This window comes from Camellia sinensis, chromosome 3 (genome assembly GCF_055761805.1).
Source record: "Camellia sinensis isolate YWXY chromosome 3, ASM5576180v1, whole genome shotgun sequence".
Taxonomy (NCBI): domain Eukaryota; kingdom Viridiplantae; phylum Streptophyta; class Magnoliopsida; order Ericales; family Theaceae; genus Camellia; species Camellia sinensis.
Genome location: NC_138963.1, coordinates 27,615,475 through 27,635,886, shown reverse-complemented (window position 1 = coordinate 27,635,886; position 20,412 = coordinate 27,615,475).

Genomic DNA, 20,412 nt, shown 5'->3' with positions numbered 1-20,412 from the left:
GTAGTTGAAAAAACAAGCTTGTGTTTAGTCCATATTTCAAATCATTAAGACGGATTTGAGGTGAGTCAGCAACCATGAGAACTAGACTCTTCAGTCCAAATTAATGAGTCTGCTTCGTAGTTGGTAGTATATTGAGACAAAATGATAGAAAAATTTGAATAAGGAAAATTTCGTCCCATAAAATTAATTACAAGTACATGGAATTAAATTTTGATTCAACCCGAGCTCGCGTTCTACAGACATATAAAATGTTGCATTATTATTATTATTATTATTATTATTATTATTATTATTATTATTATTATTATTATTATTATTGTTATTATTATTATTATTATTGCTTTCATAATAATCATATTTCAAATTTTATAATGTTTGATTAAGAGAGGGTTTTACAAGACAACAACCATCCGGATTAAGGTCTACCAGATTTGCAATTTTTTTATTCTAAACAAAAGGGGTAAAAAATGTGTTGTTTGGTATACTTTTTTTTAATCAAATCATATGGGCAAGGAACCAAGGCAGATACAAAATTGTTCCAAAGAATCATCATTTTGGGTATTTTTTATTGTGACTTGAAAGACGACCCAAGTAGGATTTGGTTGTGACTTGACATTTTCTACATTATCTTGGTATTTGGTTGTGATTGGATTTTGAATTTATTTTGAATGTGTTTGTGTGGTATAAATTGAATTGATGAAGTGTAAGGTTTATATATAAAATAAATTTGAGTTATTAATTTTTTAGGTAAATTTTGGATTTCTAGTATTGTTGATTTGAGATATGCATAAATTTGGAATTCATGATCAATAAAATTTGTATTATTGTAAATTTTATGTCTGCACAAATTTAATGACTGTCTCTGAATGGTATGTTAATTGATCAACATTTTTAAAGAAATTAATTCTTTTATAAAATAATATATAGTTGTGTATTCAATCAAATTATTCATTTATTTGAGGATATAGAACCTTTGTTGTTAATTGGACATGTTTTCACTATGGTATTTTTGGAAGATGAGATTATTACTTGGTGCTGAGATGTTTTGGAAACTTTCAGATTACCAAAGAAAGATAGCATATTGGCAAGTGGGGATGTAGCTCAAATGGTATGCGCTCGCTTTGCATGCTCCAAATTTTACTTTTATTTTTTTGTAGTTTTGTTTCTAGCTTTACTGGTTCACCAAATAAAACACATCTTATGCTAAGAGTTGGGAGATTGTCACTTTGTTTCTCGTCCTCAACGAAGCTTTCAGTTCCAAAATTAAACTATTTGATTTTTGCTGAAACATAATCCTTCCATCTCATTGCACATTCAATTCATTTTTCCATTCAACTTTGTTTAGCTTGGAAAATAAAAAACAAGTATTTTTTGAGAGGTTACTATCGTTTAATTTTACTTTTTTGAATTTTGCAAGTGAAATTCAAAATTTCTTTTATATTGGATTTTGGGCAATGTAAATGATGAAGTTTAATCCAAAAAAAAAAAATCTCACATCAAAAGTAGTACAGAATCTTATCATAACAACCAAATGGAAAGAAGTTTGGTTTGATGAAGATGTAATAAACAAAACAATTGACAATCTGTTAAGACAAATAGAATCGTTAGTATTTATTCTGTCCATCTATTCACTTTATGTCAAATAGAGAATATTTATTCATTTCCCAACTTCATCCAAAAAATTGAATTTTGATTTTTTTTTTTTTTAGATAACCAAATAAAAGTTTTAAAAATTGAAGTCAGAATTTAAGAATCAAACAGGGTGATTAGTTTTTGTTATAGTATTAAAATTTATAATTTTTTTATGTATTTGATGCTATAGTAGTTAAATTTTTATTTTTGTATTTGATTGAGATGTTTAATTATCCAGGTGGGATTTGATGACTAACAAAAAAAATGTTGTATTTGATACTATAGTAGTTAAATTTTTATATTTTTTTGTAATTAACATTAACACATAATTATATTGTCATTAATTATTTTTATTTTTATTTTTCAGATATTTCCCATGTTGGAGTGTGCTTCTTGTGGAATGCATGCCTGTTGAGAATGTGGCTAACTTTTGTTTTTGTTATCTACGAAGAATGATGAGAAAAACATTTAATTTTGGTTTATGTTATTTTGCATTATGAACAAAATCACGTATTTAAACATTATATATGTATTATGGAACATTATGTAGTGTGATAATTTTGTTGATGTGTAATTATGAATGGAAGAATATTTTATTATGAAGAAATTGTTATTTTTATACAGAAATTTTTATATTATTATGCAATTATTATGGAGAAATTGTAATATTTTTAATAATTTTATCGCAGGATGTTTTTTTCTTTTTTGTGACGGCACTACACCGTCGTAAAAAACAGAAAATTTTAATATTTTTATTGATTTTGTTATAGGTTTTACTTTTTACGACGATACTAAACTGTTGCAAAAAATAGAAATTTTATTATTTTTTTAATACTTTTTGCAACGGCAGTACACTGTTACAAAAAATAGAAATTTTCATATTTTTAATACTTTTTGCGACGGCACCACACCGTCGCAAAAATAGTGTTCTTGCCATTAAAAAAAAGATTATTAGCGACGGCATTTTTTGCCATCTCAAATAACATTTTTAGCGACGGTAAAATACTGTCGTCATAAAAAGTCAAGAAATTTCAAACATTATTAGCGACTGTAAAGTGTCGTCGTAAAAGGCAAAAATGCTGTCGCAAAACATTAGTGACGGTACTGTGCCGTCGCAAAAACTCTTTTGCAACGCCCGCAATTGCGACCCCCCTCTTGCCATCGCAAAAAGTCATTTGACGTCGCAAAAAACTGAAATTTTAGTAGTGACAAAACAAATATGAACAGATATGCCATCACAAAATTTTCAAAAATTGCAAGACATACAAGTTTGGACATGCAAAAAATATATAGTTTAATATCTTTATTATATGTCATCATATATGTGAAGAGAATATGTTAATTGATATAAATATACATTATGTTTGTTTTATTATTGTATCTTTCAAATTATTTTATTTAAACTTATAATATATTTTATGTATGTTCGAATGATTTACATGTGCATTCCCTAATGCTCCCCAAGTATCTCTTCATTGCTTCTCGCTCTCTCTCTCTCTCTCTCTCTCTCTCTCTCTCTTCTCTTCTCTTCTCTGTTCCACTCTGCTCTGCTCTGCTCTGGATAGCTCGCTTTTGCACTCTTCCTTCTTTTTTTTATGCAAGGACGTGAAATTAGGGGTTGGTTGGCAGCGAATTGGGATTTTCAGATTTTCCGCGCCAATTGGAGTGGGTGTTTGATTTATTTTTATTTTTTTGCTTTTTTTATAGTACATTTTTTTTATAAAAAAAATTCATGTTATCAGTCCTGTGTGATTTAGTTCAAGATTTAGGTCTTGTTTGAAAATTTGGCTATTTTAAAGGAATTTTTTGGTTATTTTATGATATGAAAAAAAGTTGTGTTTTTGGGTGATTAGAGAATTTTTTTTTGTAATTAAATAAATAATTGTGGAAGAAAAAAAATTGATTGGCGTAGAATGTAATATTTTGTTTCATTAACTATTTTAACATTTTTTATCTTTATTGATTATTTCATCTAAAAAAAAAAGAAGTTCAAAAGTCATTTGAAAAGTCGTTGCGGTCCGTCAATGACAATAAGGTAGACAGATAAGCGAAATTAAATAGACAACAATGATTAAGACCCTTTTTTTAGGGACTCCACAACCCCTTTGGATCTCAACCATTGATGGTGTGGATCCATACATACATTAATGGTTGAGATTTAAAGAGAATTGTAGGATTCTCAAAAAAATAGAGTCCCAAACATTTTTTTTAAATAAATAGATATATAAGTATGGTTTGAATATATATATATATATATATATTTGGATAAATAATGTTGTTTTGGTTTAAAAATATTTGAATTTAAGTCTATTGACTCAAGAATTTCAAGCTGAGTGTCCATTTTTTTTTATAAAAAAAAATATAAAATTTTAAATTTTACTTGACAACACCTAATGAAAAATTTTAAAAATTTCAACCCAAAAAAAAAAAAGAAAAGACAAAATTTTGTTCAAATAAAATAAGCCAATTTTATGGGGAGTTTCACACAGGTTTGGTTTGGCATAAGGTTTTTTTTTTTTTTTTGGGTTATTTTAATCAAAAAAAATTAAAAAATTAATAAGATAAAATATCATATCTAAATCATAATTATTTTATTTTTTCTCTCACACAAGTATAAAAAAAATCAAAAAAAATCATCTCAAACGAGATTTTTTAGCCCAAAATTAAAATAATCAAAAAATTAAAAAGTCAACTTACATTCCGAACAAAGGCACAATCAAATGTTTTTTTTTAAATAAAATAAAATAAAATAAAAAATAAAAAAAATCCAAGTCCAAAAATGCAAGCGCATGTACGGGTACTTTTTTCTGGGTCCCTTTATTTACACAATATATTTAGTTTCAAGGCACACTACCACTCAGTTCATACCTTTAATAATTTGAAAAAACATACAACTTGTTTGATTTTGGTTTTTAAAAAATTCTACTTTTTATTTTTTCATATTTTAATCTTTTCAATGAATTTTTTTAATGTTTTAAGCATTTTTTTTTTAATTTTTAAACACATCTAACATAAATACATTTTAAAAGTATAATATTTGTGAAAAATATTTTTAAAAATTAAAAGATACACAAAAATACAAAAATTATACTGAGTTTTCATAAATATTAATGTATTTTTTAAAGATTTTTTGATATTAATGTATTTTTTAAAGATTTTTTTCATAAATATTTTATTTTTTAAGTATATTTATGTTAGGCATTGAGAGGGTAATTTATATATAAATTGGGCTGAGCTGGGTAAATGGGCCATTTTGTGGGCCACGGTAAGAAGGGCTGAGTAAAAGGGCCTTGTAATTAGTCCGGTCCAGAAGAGCCTTGTTCGCAGTCTGGTCCGAAGGAGCTTGATGGTTAGCTTGGTCATCGCGGTTGGCGCAGTAACAGTTAGCTCGGTCAAACCATCTTGTGCCGAGGTATTGTTGGCTTCTGCTTAGGACCTTGCTGTTAGATGGCTTGGTCCAAGCTCATTGTGGATAGCACGGTTTCAGACAACCCAGTTGGAATATGTCAACCGAGGTACACGCACAGTGAAAGGAAGAACCGAGCTAGTTGGAGCTCGGTCTAGTCTGCGGCTTTAGCGTGGCCATGTTATCTCGGTTGTATGGACATCCAACCATGGTAAAACCATCTCACTTGGTTTAAGCAGTGAGAGGGGTGTGGAAGGATAAGCATTATATTTCAGGAATGTGATTCCTATGAGGACTCTACATGGAGGAGTAAGAGTCCTACTAGGATTATGCCACACGGAACCTATAAAAGCTCATAACATCACCTATGGAGAGGTAACACAACTTTGATTCCCGAATACACAGAGCTTTTGTCTATTTGTCTATTTTGCTGACATAGGCATCGGAGAGGTATCTAGCACACACCCGCCGACTAGCTCACGTTTGTGTTTTCAGGGAGTAAAGCGATGACGTTTGGAGGAGCGCGAACTTGATCAATAGGATTATACGAGAAGATTACCTCTTGCTCATACAATTGGCGCCGTCTGTGGGAATATCAGACAAAGAACAAAACCTCTTGATCAAGTTTCCCTCGCTAGTTGAATGGCGCACAACGAAGATTTGCCACAGTCCGCCATCGACGGACAAACCCCAGAGGGGGGTGGGAGGCACGAAGGTTTGCCCTCTATCCCTTCTATGGCGGACTTAGAGCCCCAGCGACAAAATCCCTGGAGGGATACAAGAGGGAGGCGGAAAAACAGCCCCCGTCGCTCTCGCTCACAAAGTCCTGAAAGGCAAAGTGTAGACACCCCATTTTTGACCGTCCTCAAAACTTGGATGTCATCGTTTGAACACTCGATGATCATCCATGTTCGTGTTCGTTTTGAGTTCCTGAAGGTCTCGGCCGCGCACCTTGCCTCAGGATCTCTTAACTTGCCTGTTTTGTGCTTGGTCGTGGACCAAGAACCTGTTTGTTTTTGCTTCTGAGGGCAAAGAATGGCTTGTTGGTCATCCCCACACCTCACCGGCCTTGGCTTGAGGCCACCGGCCCTGTTTTGTTGCTACCGGCCATTGGTGAGGCCGGTAGGCATTGTTTTTGGTCGGCCGGCCGTTTGTTTGGTCAATCGGCCATATTTCCTAGCCGGGGCTTCTTTTTTGCCTTTTTTAGGCATTTTTCATGCCAGTTGTGCCAGCTGGAGCACACATACCTATCCTCCATACACGTGTATGGAGGATTTGCACCCTTTGCACCCTTTTGCTCTAGCTTCTTGAGGAAGCTTAAACCCTTTGCCTTAGCTTCCCCAAGAAGCTTGGACCTTTGCCTTAGCTTCCCAAGCAGCTTGAACCTTTGTTCTATCTTCTTGAGGAAGCTTGACCCCTTTGTCTTGGCTTCTCCAAGAAGCTTAGGCCCTTTTTGTTCTATAAAAGAGGGCCTCCTCCTTTAGAGGGGTTGAACAAAAATCAGAGATATATAGATATATATCACACATACCACTCTCTCTCTATATCTCCCCCTCTCTCTAGATTGTGTGTGTATTAGTGTTCAAAAGTGTGTTTTGTTCTTATTTTTGCACTAAAGCACCTAGTGTTACACTATACCTTGGTTATTGAGGTGTTGAGAGGTTGTTCTTGGAGTTTTGAGTTGGTTTTGATCAGAAGGAGGGGGCTGGAGTTGCTGTTCTTGAAGTGTTCTTCAAGGGTGAGCACTATTGCTTTATATTCTCCATTTTTGCACTAGCTTTTAGCCTATCTTGCATGTTGTTTTGAGCTTGGTGTATAATTGATAAAAAATTCTGTATTTTCATGCTTAAGATGTTTGTTTAAGGTCATTTTGGTGTTGGGGGTCGTCCTCCCCCTCTTAGGCCTTGTTTGGCCTCTTTTTGTGCCTTTTTTGTTGAGATTTGGAACTTTCGTGTATTGGCCTTCTCACCACTGAAATCTAGAGGATTTTCAGTGGTGGTGAAGTGGTTTTGAGGTCTTGTATAGGGGAGGGACACCCCTCTCCCTTTGTGTCTCATATGCTTGTGTTTTTGGCTCATAAGGGTAGCATGTATGCTTAGTCGATTGTGGCTCCATCTCAGTGGGTATTTAGTGAAATTTGGTCATGGTTTACCTCTATTTTAGGTTGGTTTTTTGACCCCTTGCATGCACCATACACTTGCCTTGCATTTCTCTATTTTGCTTAGAAATGCATCATGCATTTAGACCACCATGCTTGCATATTTTGACTTAGCTTTGTGAAGTTTTTAGTCATGTTTTAACGTATTTAAGTTCTGTTTGGTGTCAATTTGGTCATGCTTTATATAGCCTCTTTGCATTCTAGCTTGTTGGCTTCGGATGTGTGAGTCATTAGCATGCTTCATTTGAGCTATTTCAGTGATTTGGCATCACTTGTCATCATATTTCAGTCCATGTTTTGTGGCCACACACTTGCAGTTATCACCTATATGCTTTGGAGAGTTGTTGTTTCATGCTCCTTATTTGGACCATTGCATGTGCCTCCATGATTTGGTCTTTGGAAGACCTTCTCATTGGGTTTTGGGGTTTGTTTTAGTGTATTATAACTCTGATTTTATTTGCCCAAGTCATGTCATGTTCGGTTGTAAGAGGTGTAGTGCACTTGCCCTTTTGGGCCTTGTATGCGTCTTGTTTTGTGCCCTTCTTTACAGCATGTTTTGGCTTTGTTCCATATGAGTTTTAGCTTCATTTTGGTCTGCCTTGGGACTGTTTTGAGTCACTTTGACCATTTGGGGCTTGGTTGACATAGTCATGGTTCAAGTCTCGTAGCTAGCTTTGAGCTTTAACTCCATTAACATGCCATGTTTGCATTGTGTGATCGATTTGGCATCATTCTTCATGTGATTTCAGAATTTATTGTAATGTCATATCCTCATATTTATCACATCTCGCTCATGTTTGAAGGTTGTGCATTGTGGCCTAATCGATGGACCAACATGTGTGCATGTTTATCTCGCATTTTGGTGCCTTATTTTTGGTATTTTGGCCACTATTTTGGGTTTGGCTGAGGTCCTTCCATTTCGGTTTAAGTCCATCGTTGTACATAGTTGCATGTTTGGTATGTTGCATCATGTTGCATCTCGTTATATGCTTGCATTATATCATGTTTGCATGTTCTTGTTACATTAGCTTAGCTTACATGTTAGATCGCATTGCATTGCTTCTTGCATGCTTAGCACATTATACATTTGCATGTTTAGGTTGCATCGCATTTGGCATGCTTTGCTGACTTAGCCCCATATTGCATACTCGAACCATTTTGCATATTTGAGCCATATTGCATACATGCAGTGTATTGTGTTTGGTTTGGGGTGTCAAATCAAACATGAGGTATGAGGTGTGTTCGTACTTAAAGTGACGAAATACGCCTCAATCTTCGGTCTCTGACACTCTTGATCCCAACATGATAGAGTGTGTAGCATTCATTTGGTTTCGTTGCATTCATTTTACATTGATTTGCAAACTTGGCACCTTTGGCCATCATGCATCGAAATGTGTGATTGGTGGCCCGAGGACCGAGAGCCATGCTCCCTTGAGTTCATTGCATGATAGGGAAAGTGGCTATGCACACATTGCCTTGAAAATACCTTGCCATGCACTGTTTGTCCTCTATTGCAGCAAAACTAGTATTTTGCAGGAAGAAATGGCCGGTCAGCAATCTTCAGTGTCAGCCGACCACAAAAGTTCAGCCGGTGGACCAACTTCTGGTCGGTTACCATATTTCCATAGCCGGTGGTCAGATATCTTGGCCGGTGATATCCCATAATGATCAGGGAGTAATTCAGAAGCATCCCAAGAATTTTCACAATTATCAGAGGTGCAGAACAGTGCAAACAGAGGCAACCGAGGCATGGCAACGGGTTTTCGAGCGAGGCGAATCGAGCATGCATCATCCCATCATTCCGAGGTAAGACTGCGGCCACCTCCTTTTGTGATTAATTTGTTAATTAATTAGAATTTTGTAATATTTAATTAGCTAGAGTAGTTAATTATTTGGTTTGTATTATTTATGCGAACCCTCCGAGGGAGGGCAATGTTGTAATAAGTGTGCGTGAGTGGATGCATGTCTTCCAACTACCATTTCTTTCTCCCTTTTACTTAACCGCTTATGATGGTTAGTTCTAGGGCACGTTTCAATTAGCATACTTATGATAGCATGTTTGCATCATTCATCTGTATTGCATGCACCGGGCTCGGCGCATCATGCTAACTGCATTGTATTTCAATTCCAAGTTGAATACATGTATTGGATTGTCGCACCTCATATGCCATTCTTAGGATAGCCGAACCTATCTTAGTTGCATTTTGTATTCGATGCATTAGCCATTTTAACATGAACTAGGATCATGTATGATTACTAACTAGTCTCTTATTTTGGCTCGGAATACACTATAAGTATTTATGCTTTAGCATCTCGCATGAGTGTGAATGTTAACATGACAGCATGCTTTCCATGAGGCTAATTGCTTAGGTGATATAACTGCCTGAATGCCTGTAGGTAAAGGTTGGATTGCTTGAATTGGGATAATTCATTGAAATTCGTGTTTTAGCCTACTTACGAGTAGCAAACTTCAAATCATTTTCTAAACAAACGGATATGCGATGCTTTGTTCCAAATTAGGCGATCTAGTCTATACTTATTTTGCTACGCGCATCACATAGTAATTCTAGCTAATTAATCGGAATAAGAACGCATGTGTTTTCAAAAACGAGATATCATGTTTAGTAGTGGCCGATTTTTGATCGGGCGAGCAGGGGTGCTCATAGCTGACCTTCTCCAATCGTACCAAGTTCCCGAGCCAAGGCAACTTTGGTGATGACAGACATGTGATCTTAGGCAACGAGTCAGGGTTTCCTAAATTTCCCAAAAATAAAACATTTAGGTGGCGACTCTGTATCTGGCAAAGCAGTCCATGTTTGGCATTTTTTTCTAAAATTCTGTTTTCCAAAACGATTTGCCAGAGTTGGACTCTTTGGTGATTTATCAATCTTGCATTGCACTTTGCGAGATCAGATTAAGAACCGTGACATTTGAGTCCGAACTGTAGTGAGCCCAAATGAACAAAACGGGATTTCTCCTGGGGCATTCGGGGACGTCTACACAAAGGCGGAAGATCGACCCTCAAGTTTTGGAGGATCGGGTAAAGGAGCAGGACGAGTTAATCAGGAAGATGGCGGCGGACATGGAATTGATGAAGCGCCAGATAAAAGGGAAGGGGGTGGTAACAGGAGCGGGGCACAAGAGCAATACGCCTCCTCGCCACTCAGAAGATCGTGGTAGGCATACCACGCCATCGCAAGCAGAGAGTAGGAGCCTCAGAACAGGCAACACTCAATTAAGGACTTCTAGAACTCGTTACTCCAGGTCTGAGAGAACGAGATCATTGAGGTCTTATACTGAGGGAAGCACCTATCGGCCCTCACATACGCACCAGACATCATCCAGGCAAACAGAGTTGCCTAGATCGTCTGACCTATGGACTGTGCTTGAAGAAAGGACACGACGGAAGGAGAATGCCAGGGCACGCGACCCGCACAGAGTTTCAACCCTTCAGCGGTTGGCTCCTCGGACGCATGGAAGCATCGAGGTTAGAATGCCAATACCGCACCTTGCCTACGAACCAACAGATAAAGTATTGGCAAGGCTACATAGCTCGCCGTTCGTTCCGGCAATTGAGAACGCACTATTACCTTCAGCCTTTATCCAGCTTAAATTTACAACTTACGAGGGGAAGACAGACCCTTACATTCACCTAAGCCACTTTCGCCAGGTCATGGCAGTATACAGACGGAATGAGGCTTTGATGTGCATCCTATTCCCATCCAGCCTTGGCGACCTAGGTTTAACCTGGTTCAAAAGGCTACCCGAAGGCAGCATAGCCTCTTGGGCGCAGTTAGCGGAGGCGTTTGTGACAAGGTTCAGAACGAACACCAAGACGCAAGTAGAGATTGATCAGCTACTCTCCATTGACATGGGTGACAAGGAGACGTTGAGATCCTACAACAGTCGTTATTGGGAGACCTTCAACCAAATAAGAAATTGTTCCACAAATCTCGCCATCGCGCAATACAAAAGAGGACTTCCAGTTGGAAACAAGCTGAGGGACTCAATTACCATGACACCTCCCCTCACAATGGAAGCCTTAATGGAGAGGGTACACCAGCACATTCGGATAGAAGAGGATGGCGCGCGTGCCAAAACAAAGTCTGGTACAGCCGCAATACCTGATAAAAAGACTTCGGCAAAAGTCAACGCGGTCGAATGTCCAAGCAAGAACGGGCGAGGCAGGCGAGACAACAGAGAAGACCAAGATAAAAGATGGTTGCGAGTCCGCACTGCCATTACCACGGTATTCAAGAAACCAATCTACCGAATTCTCAGTGAGATACGTGATGAACCTTTTGTCAGATGGCCAGCTAAGCTGGGAGAAGCACAAAAGGACTACAACGAAAGATCCAAGTGCACCTTCCATAAGGAAAAGGGGCACCGCACTGAAAATTGCATGCCATTAAGGCAACACTTGGAGGAGTTAGTGGCAGCTGGGCATCTGGACAAGTACATAGAAGGAGGGACACAGCCAACCCCCCAGAACCACGACTACCTAAACGGTATGCCGATCGACACACCACCTCAAGGAGTGATTAACGTAATACATGGGGTATTCGAACCTAAGCGGGTATATGAGCTCAGAGGTACGATCAAGGGTACGATCAAGAAGGCTGAGCACTTAAGGGAGGTATTAAGTGCGCAACCTACCATCAAAAAGGGGAGAACAGAGGCCACGAACGTCATATCCTTCTCAGACAGAGACTTGGCAAGGATATATTGCCCTCACAATGACGCATTGGTCGTCACACTCCGCGTCATGGATTACGACATCAAACGGATTTTGATCGACCAAGGAAGCTCGTGCGAGATAATGCATTACGAAACCTTTAAACAACTGAAACTGAAGGACAAAGACTTGGCACCTGCCGTATCTCCCCTGATCGGGTTCAACTCAATGCCAGAGTGGCCAGTCGACAAGATAATCCTCCCAGTCAGAGCAGAAAGCATGACTAAACAAATGGAATTCTAGGTATTGAAAATGCCCTCCACTTACAACATGATCTTGGGAAAGACATGGCTGCATGCCATGAGAGCAGTAGCATCAACCTACCATCAAGTAATGCGATTTCCCAACGAAGCCGGGGTAATTGAAGAGGTCTATGGAGACCAAATTATGTCCAAGCAATGCTTCATCACAGTAAATGGCAGCCGAGCTGCCAAGGGGTTTGTTCAGATGGTGGAAGAACCCGAGAGTAATGAATTGTTTGTGAATGTTGGCAAAGCCGCTGAACAGAAGGCAGTGGAAGACTTGGTACAGGTAAGAATAAATGGAAAGAACCCGGATAAGTTCTTTTTACTTGGCTCATCTATGTCCAGCACTGAGAGAATAGAGGTCATGGAATTCTTGACCTCTAACATTGAAGTGTTTGCCTGGACGCCATATAACATGCCTGGCATTGACCCAAGCTTCATCTGTCACCAATTGAATGTCCACCCAATTGCCAGACCAATTATACAGCGCACTCATAGATCGGCACTCCACCATGCCGAGATAGTGGCGGAAGAAGTAGAAAACCTGCTAGAAGCAGGAGCTATCAGAGAGGTGCACTACCCTAGTTGGATCACCAATACAGTAGTGGTACCTAAGAAGAATGGAAAATGGCGTGTCTGTGTGGACTACAAAACGGACAACAAGGCATGCCCAAAAGACAGCTTTCCTCTTCCACGGATAGACCAACTGGTAGATCTGATGGCAGGACACAACCGTCTTAGCTTTCTGGATGCGTATAGAGGGTACCATCAGATCGCCATGTATGAGCCAGACCAGGAGGTTACATCTTTTACGACGCCAAGAGGACTATATTGTTACAAGGTCATGCCCTTTGGCCTTAAGAACGCAGGGGCAACATTCCAACGGATGATCACCAAGATGTTCGAACCATTGTTAGGCAGAACAATGGAAGCCTACATCGACGACATGGTGGTCAAGAGCAAAGATAAGAATGACCATCTCAGGGACCTAAGTGAGATGTTTTAGATCCTAAAGAGGCACAAGTTAAGCCTTAATGCATCCAAGTGTGCGTTCGGCGTAGGATCTGGCAAGTTCCTAGGCTTTCTGGTGGCCAACCGAGGTATAGAGGCAGACCCTTCTCAGATCAAAGCAATTCAAGATCTAGAGAGGCCCAACTCAATAAAAGACATACAGCATCTCACCAGTATGGCAGCCGCACTCAACCGGTTCATCAATCGGTCGTCAGACAGATGTCGACCATTTTTTCAAGCATTGAAGGCCAAGTTTGAGTAAGATGAAGAATGTGACCGCGCCCTAGAAAGTTTAAAAGAATACATGTCTTCTCCACCACTGCTAGTGACCCCAATACCTGGAGAAGAACTATTTTTGTACCTGGTAGTTTCGTAGCACGCAATCAGCACAGTGTTGGTCTGAGCGGAAGGAATCCAACATCTGCCCATCTTCTATGTCAGCAAGACATTGCTGGGCGCGGAAACCAAGTACTTACTGTTGGAAAAATTGGCCTTAGCCTTGATGATGGCAATCAAGGAAATTGTCGCGCATTACTTCTACGCCCATACAATAATCGTCCTCGCAGCTTTTTTATTAAAAGCTTTGTTTGAGAAGGCAAACTTTTCTGGACGAGTCTTGAAGTGGGCAGTCGAGTTGGGATAGTTCAACATCAAGTTCCAACCCAGAACCGCGATAAAAGCCTAAGCCTTGGCAGAATTTGTCGCAGAATTCACCCCAGGAAGTCATCATATCTTCCTAGTCGACCTGACTGATACAACCAAACTAGGGTTAGAAGTTGACGCCGGAATAGCGCAACCCCTGGTGCAGGATACCCAGTCAGACCTTAAGGCAGACCAGAGTAAAGTAAGGGATGAAGAAGCAAACCATGCTACACCAAGCCAAAACTCACCAACAAATAAAGACTAGGTACAATCAGATAGCGAGGGGCAAACAGCAAACATGGACCTTGAAGAAAACACCAGCAACACTCTTGATCCCAAGGCATCATCTGATCCCTCCACTTGCTGGAAATTGTTCGTTGGAGAGATGTGGAAGCTCTTCGTGGATGGAGCGTCCAACAAGCACGATGCAGGACTAGGCATAGTCCTCATCTCACCAGATGGCCTAGTGGTGGAGCAAGCAGTCAACCTTGGCTTCCCAGCATCAAACAACGAAGCGAAATATGAAGCGCTTCTGGCAGGCTTAAAATCAGCATCCTACATAAAGGCCACCGAGCTAATGGTTTACAGTGACTCACAGTTGGTGGTAAACCAAATTTCAAGTGACTACGAGGCAAAGGATGACAGGATGGCTAAGTACCAAGAGTTAGTCAGAAAAGAGATCAAGAAATTTAAAGTAGTGCGGATAGAGCAGATCGGCAGGGAAAAAAACAGTAGAGCGGACGAACTAGCAGGCTTTGCTTCAATGGCAAATACCTCCATCCCTCATCCATTGCTGATTGACTACCTACCATGACCAAGCATTGAAGAACCCGAAGTAGAAAAGATATGTTGTGCCGAACTAAGCCCTTTGTGGATGGATCCCATGATACTGTTCCTAAAAGACGGCGTCTTACTGGAAGAAAAGAAAAAGGCCAACAAAATAAGAGCAAAGTCACAGCGCTTTTAGCTCTCCCCATCAATGGCATTGTACAAGAAATCCTTCACAGGACCTTACCTAAAGTGTGTCCACCCCAGCAAAGTGAAAGCATTCTTGTTCAAAATTCACGAAGGCGTACGCGGAAGCCACCAAGAGGGGAGATCATTGGCTTACAGAGCAATTTCGCAGGGATATTGGTGGCCTTACATGCAAGCAGATTCGGAGAAGTATGTCAAGAAGTGCAAGAAATGTCAGAAGTTCGTACACCAAATACTAGTCAGCCAGAGAGCTTCTACCTTTAACTAGTCCATGGCCCTTCGCAATGTAGAGCTTGGACATAGTAGGACCACTTTCGACAACACCCGGCAACAGAAAGTTCTTCCTCGCAGCAACAGACTACTTCACAAAGTGGGTGGAAGCAGAAGCACTAGCATCAATAAAGGAGAAAGATGTGAAGAAGTTCGTCTGGCAAAATATCATCATTCGGTTCGGCATACCTAAGGCGCTAATATCAGACAACGGCACTCAGTTCGACTGTAAAATCTTTAGAGGCTTTTGTGAAGAGTACAAGATAGAATTCTACAACTCTACACCGACATACCCCCAAGCAAATGGCCAGGTAGAAGCATCAAACAAAGTTGTCTTGGATAGATTGAAGAAAAGGTTAGAGAAAGCAAAAGGAAAGTGGGCTGAGGAGCTTCCTCATATTTTATGGGCTTACCGTACCACACCTCGACGATCAACGGGAGAAACACCATTCTCCTTAGCCTACAGCATGGAAGCAGCAATCCCACTGAAAGTTGGCCTCCCCACCATTCGAAGCGAAAATTTTGATCCAGACTTAAATGAGAAGCCATCACATTAGAGCTCAACCTTGCAGAAGAAAGAAGAGAAAGAGCACTGGTTCACATCACCTCATACCAACAGGAGTTATCCAGGAAATACAACAAGACCGTACATCCAAGGCAATTCAAAATCGGAGATTGGGTACTACGCAAAGTAATGGAAAACACCCTGGTACCCAGAGATGGCAAGTTAGGGCCCAATTGGGAAGGACCTTACAAAGTGGTTGGATTAGCTGGGAAAGGGGCATACCTCTTAGAAGACGAGGACGGCAAAGCCATTCCCAGGCCATGGAACACTGTCAATCTCAAACGATTTTATTTTTAGCTTTTCTTTCAAGTATTTGTAAATTTTTTTTTCTCAATAAAACAAGTAGTTTCTTTTTAGTATAGTTGTTTCCTTCTGTAAAAGATTATTTTAGTGAGTTAGGAAAACTGTAAGCATAGTTGGCCGGAATAACCAACTTTGCACTCTTTTCAGCGAAGTAAGGATCAGTGCTGAAGAAGTTGGCTAGAATAACCAACTTAGAGGTTGGCTAGAATAACCAACACCCCTCCTAAGCCCAGGATAAGGATCCAGGCTGCAGGACGTTTGGTCGGAATAACCAAACACTTTACTTTAGGTTGGCAGGAAAAACCAACTTAAAGGTTGGCTGGAAAAACCAACACCCCTCCTAAGCCCAGGATAAGGATCCAAGCTGCAGGACGTTTGGTCGGAATAACCAAACACTTTACTCTAGGTTGGCAGGAAAAACCAACTTAAAGGTTGGCTGAAAAAACCAACACCCCTCCTAAGCCCAGGATAAGGATCCAGGCTGCAGGATGTTTGGTCGGAATAACCAAACACTCTACTCTAGATTGGTATAAATAACCAACTTAGAGGTTGGCTGGAAAAACCAACACTTATTGTTCTTCAGCCGAAATAAGAATCTAGGCTGAAGAAGTTGGCTGGAAAAACCAACACTTAGTACTCTTCAGCCGAAGTAAGGATCTAGGCTGAAGAGTGGTTGGCTGGAAAAACCAACATTTATTGCTCTTCAGCCGAGATAAGGATCTAGGCTGAAGAAGTTGGCTGGAAAAACCAACACTTAGTACTCTTCAGCCGAAGTAAGGATCTAGGCTGAAGAGTGGTTAGCTGGAAAAACCAACGCTTATTGTTCTTCAGCCAAGATACGGATCAAGGCTAAAGAGGTTGGCAGGTATGGCCAGTCAGATTGTAAAGTTATGACCAGGATAAGGTATCTCGACCCGAGAATATTATACTTTATTCAGATTACAGTTAAAAAGTTACATGCATGGCAATTAACCGAAATAACAGTTGGAACAAAAGAGATTTCATTGATTATACAAAGTCAAAGTACAAAAAGGGGACTTCGGCCCGGTTACAGTCTCTCTTTCCAAAAGGCAAAAAAGAAGAAAAGTACATAGTCAAGCAAACAGGTCATCTAAGTCAGCATCTAAAACCACCCGGTCTTCACCCAGGGGTAGCTCAGTTGTGGCAACCACACTCTGGTTAAGCTCGGTTGGAAGCACAGCATCAGACACAGCTGGCAAAGGTGGGATGGAGACCTCTGGAGTTGGGGAGGTAAACTGGCGACCGGATTGAGTGTTGTCTTCTAGAGCTTCATCTTCATCCTCCTCTTCCAGAAATTGTTGCTGAATGGTAGCAGCATACTCCGCTAGTGAGCTCGGTATGAAATATGGAGGAGGATTGAAGACCTTGGTCTTAGGTCCATGACCGAGCTGCGCCACAGCCCCCCTCCACCTGCATTTAAAGAACAGGTCCTTCGCAGCTTCACATTGCTTGATGTACAGGGCTTCGCCTTCTTTGAAACCACGATTTTCCACATCCTCCAGCTTCTTCTCAAGCTTTGTTATTTCAGCATTCTTTTTTTCTTCAAGCTTGGCCAGCTCGCGCAGATATTTATCTTTTATCACGGCCGCAGCCTTTTGCTTGTCTGCTTCAGCCGAGCTAACAAGACCGGTCAGACGACCATTATCGGTTTGTAGCTCAGCTATCTGCTTCCTGGCTTGTTCTAGCTCGACGATTTTTTCGGTTACCTCTGTCATTGTCTGCCTTGTTGTTTTGCGAAGTTCTAATACACGCTTGTGAGCGATGTGGTTCTTCTGCATGGCCTGCAAAAAAAATGGAAAGAGACTTGTAGTAAAACCGAGCAGAAAGTTGTGCAAATTAGAAAGATAAGCAAAGGAAGTTACTTACCAGCACCATTGACTTTGTGGCCAAGCGAATGGCCTTCAGCTCGGTGATATGGTTGTGGTGCTCCATGTCGGATGAAAGGCAAACACTCTTGGCCAGATTGAATGCCATTAGGTGGTCTTTTTCAGTGACCACTGAATCAGTATCCCGTATAGCACAGTTCTGAAAAGTGATCTTTGGAGCCCACTTGGAAGAGCTAGCTCAGTCAGAGCGCTCCGGTTATGGGCTCGGAGGAGGGCTTGGCGGAAGGATGGTATCTTCTTCATCAATAAGGCGTGGCTCGGTTGTGGAAGTCCGAGCACGCTTGTTTGGATGAAATGATGAGGGTTAATGGGATGGAAGGGCCACTACGGTCTCCTGAGTCTGATCGGCTAGTGGTACCTTGGGCTGGTTTGTTTCGGTCAAGAGGGCCCTTACAGCTCGTTTCTTGGCCATCTCTTGCTCAGCGGTTAGAGGGATCAAATTGATTTGGGGCAAGGTTGGGTCCGGTTCAGGAAAGGCTTCCAACAAAAAGTCAGTTACCTTGGTCTTTCGTTTACCGCTATATCGGTAGGTCGGCTCAAAATTCAATAGCTCGGTCCAACTTCGTTTTGGATATCGCAGCGCAGCGCGAAGAACATTCAAGTTGGGGTAGCTGTATTGGGACTTGAGAAAGTTTAAGTCTGCATGAAGGAAGACAACAGTTAGTTTGGTTCAGGAAATGAAAATCGAAGTAAAGAAAAGCATGCAATGAAGCCGAGGTAACCCTACTTGCTACACCCTTGTTCCAATTTATTCTGTGGCTAGGGATCTGGGCTTGTTGGTCCTCAAAATTCCCAGATACCCAGAAGAAATCATCATCATTCACGTCTTTATCTGGGGTATTCTGTATTATTTTTTCACATCGGCGCCTTATTCTTAAATAATAAACCCAGCCATCTTCGGCCAATCGTATGGAGTATTGATGGAAGAGCTCGGCTAGACCGAGATTAAGGCCAGCCTGGCGGTTTAGCTCGGCAATGCCGTTTATTATGCGATAAGAATTGGTGGAAAGATGGGTAGGGCAAAGCTTGGTTTGTCTAAGAAATTCACAAAGAAGGGGTTGTACAGGGAATCGCAGACCGCACTCTACAATGGAAATAACGTTAAAAAGGACAAGCCTTGTTTTCACCAGGGGACGGTGTCTAGTTTGACTAGTGAAAGGTGGACATCATCCGGAATTTGGTAGTCCTTACGGAATTCGGCTATGGCCTCTGGTGAGCTTACTAAAAACCTATATTTACCCATTGATTATTAAATTATCAATAAATTAGTTGAAGGATTAGCTCGGTCAAGAAAATGCGCCTAGTAGCTCGGTTGAGCAATCAAAGGAGTGCCTGGCCAACCTAAGTTTGCAAAATAAAAAAGAAAGGTGTTAAGCGCTGATCATTGGACCGTGCTACAAAAAACAAGGGCAAGATAAATGAAGTCCTAGCTCGGCTACACAAGATGCTATCAGTTTTTAGCTCGGTTTGAGCGAGGGGCTTTTTAGCCCGGTTGAGCTTTTGGGGCAGCATTCTTAGTTCGGTTTGTACTAAGAAAGCTGGTTTAGCCCCAAGTTGTAGCTCGGTCGGAGGTTAAGGCTTTCTAAGTACGGTATTACGCAAACCTAGTACGGTTCGATTGCTCGATTAGATGAAGCTAAAGGTACCTAACCTATGGAAACTACTAGTATAGTGTGGAGTTATAGTTCGGTTGTTAGGTGCAGCAAGGCATGCAACCGAGGCAAACAAATTTTTAGTTCGGTTGAAATGTACTATTGGATCAAAATCAGTGTTTCTCAAATTATTCGAGGTTCTACTACATGGATTTTTCCCAGAAAAATAGAAGCAAAGATGGAATATGTGTTTTGCAAAAAAACATACAAATACACATATTATGTGTTGCAAACAAGTGTGAAATCAACAAAAAGGAAATCAGTTTGAGCAAACATACCAGTTTAAGGCGAGGGTACTAAAGATGAAAGTAATGGTAGCAGAAAACACGAACTCAGCAAAATGCAGGGTCAAGCAGGAATGGAGACTCAGAGAGAGAGAAGAATGTGAATAGTACGAGTAAATAATTCAAAAAGTAGGGTTTTGGTGAAAAGCTCAAATTTTGGGCGGGACTGTTCAAATATCGCGAGGTACGAAGGCGGCGTGACAGCTACACTGGGCTAATAAGGGTGTGCCACGTGTCCTTGGAATAAGAAGCAATTCAGTTACAAAGATTGAAGAGACGTTTTTTGACCAGGCATATTAAAGTAGCCCGGTGTGAGTTGACGTTTTTTGACGGAGCATATTAAAGTAGCCCAGTGTGAGTTTAGCTCGATTGGAAGGCTAAAGTTTTTTAGTTCGGTTAGAAGGCTATTTTTTTTTTTTTTTAGCTCGGCTGGTAACAGGTAATTCCTATCATGCTGCGCAGATGGAATTAAAGGACAATTGAGAGGGTAATTTATATATAAATTGGACCGAGCTAGGTAAATGGGCATTCTGTGGACCACGGTAAGAAGGGCTGAGTAAAAGGGCCTTATAATTAGTCCGGTCCAGAAGAGCCTTGCAGGTAGTCTAGTCCGAAGGAGCTTGATGG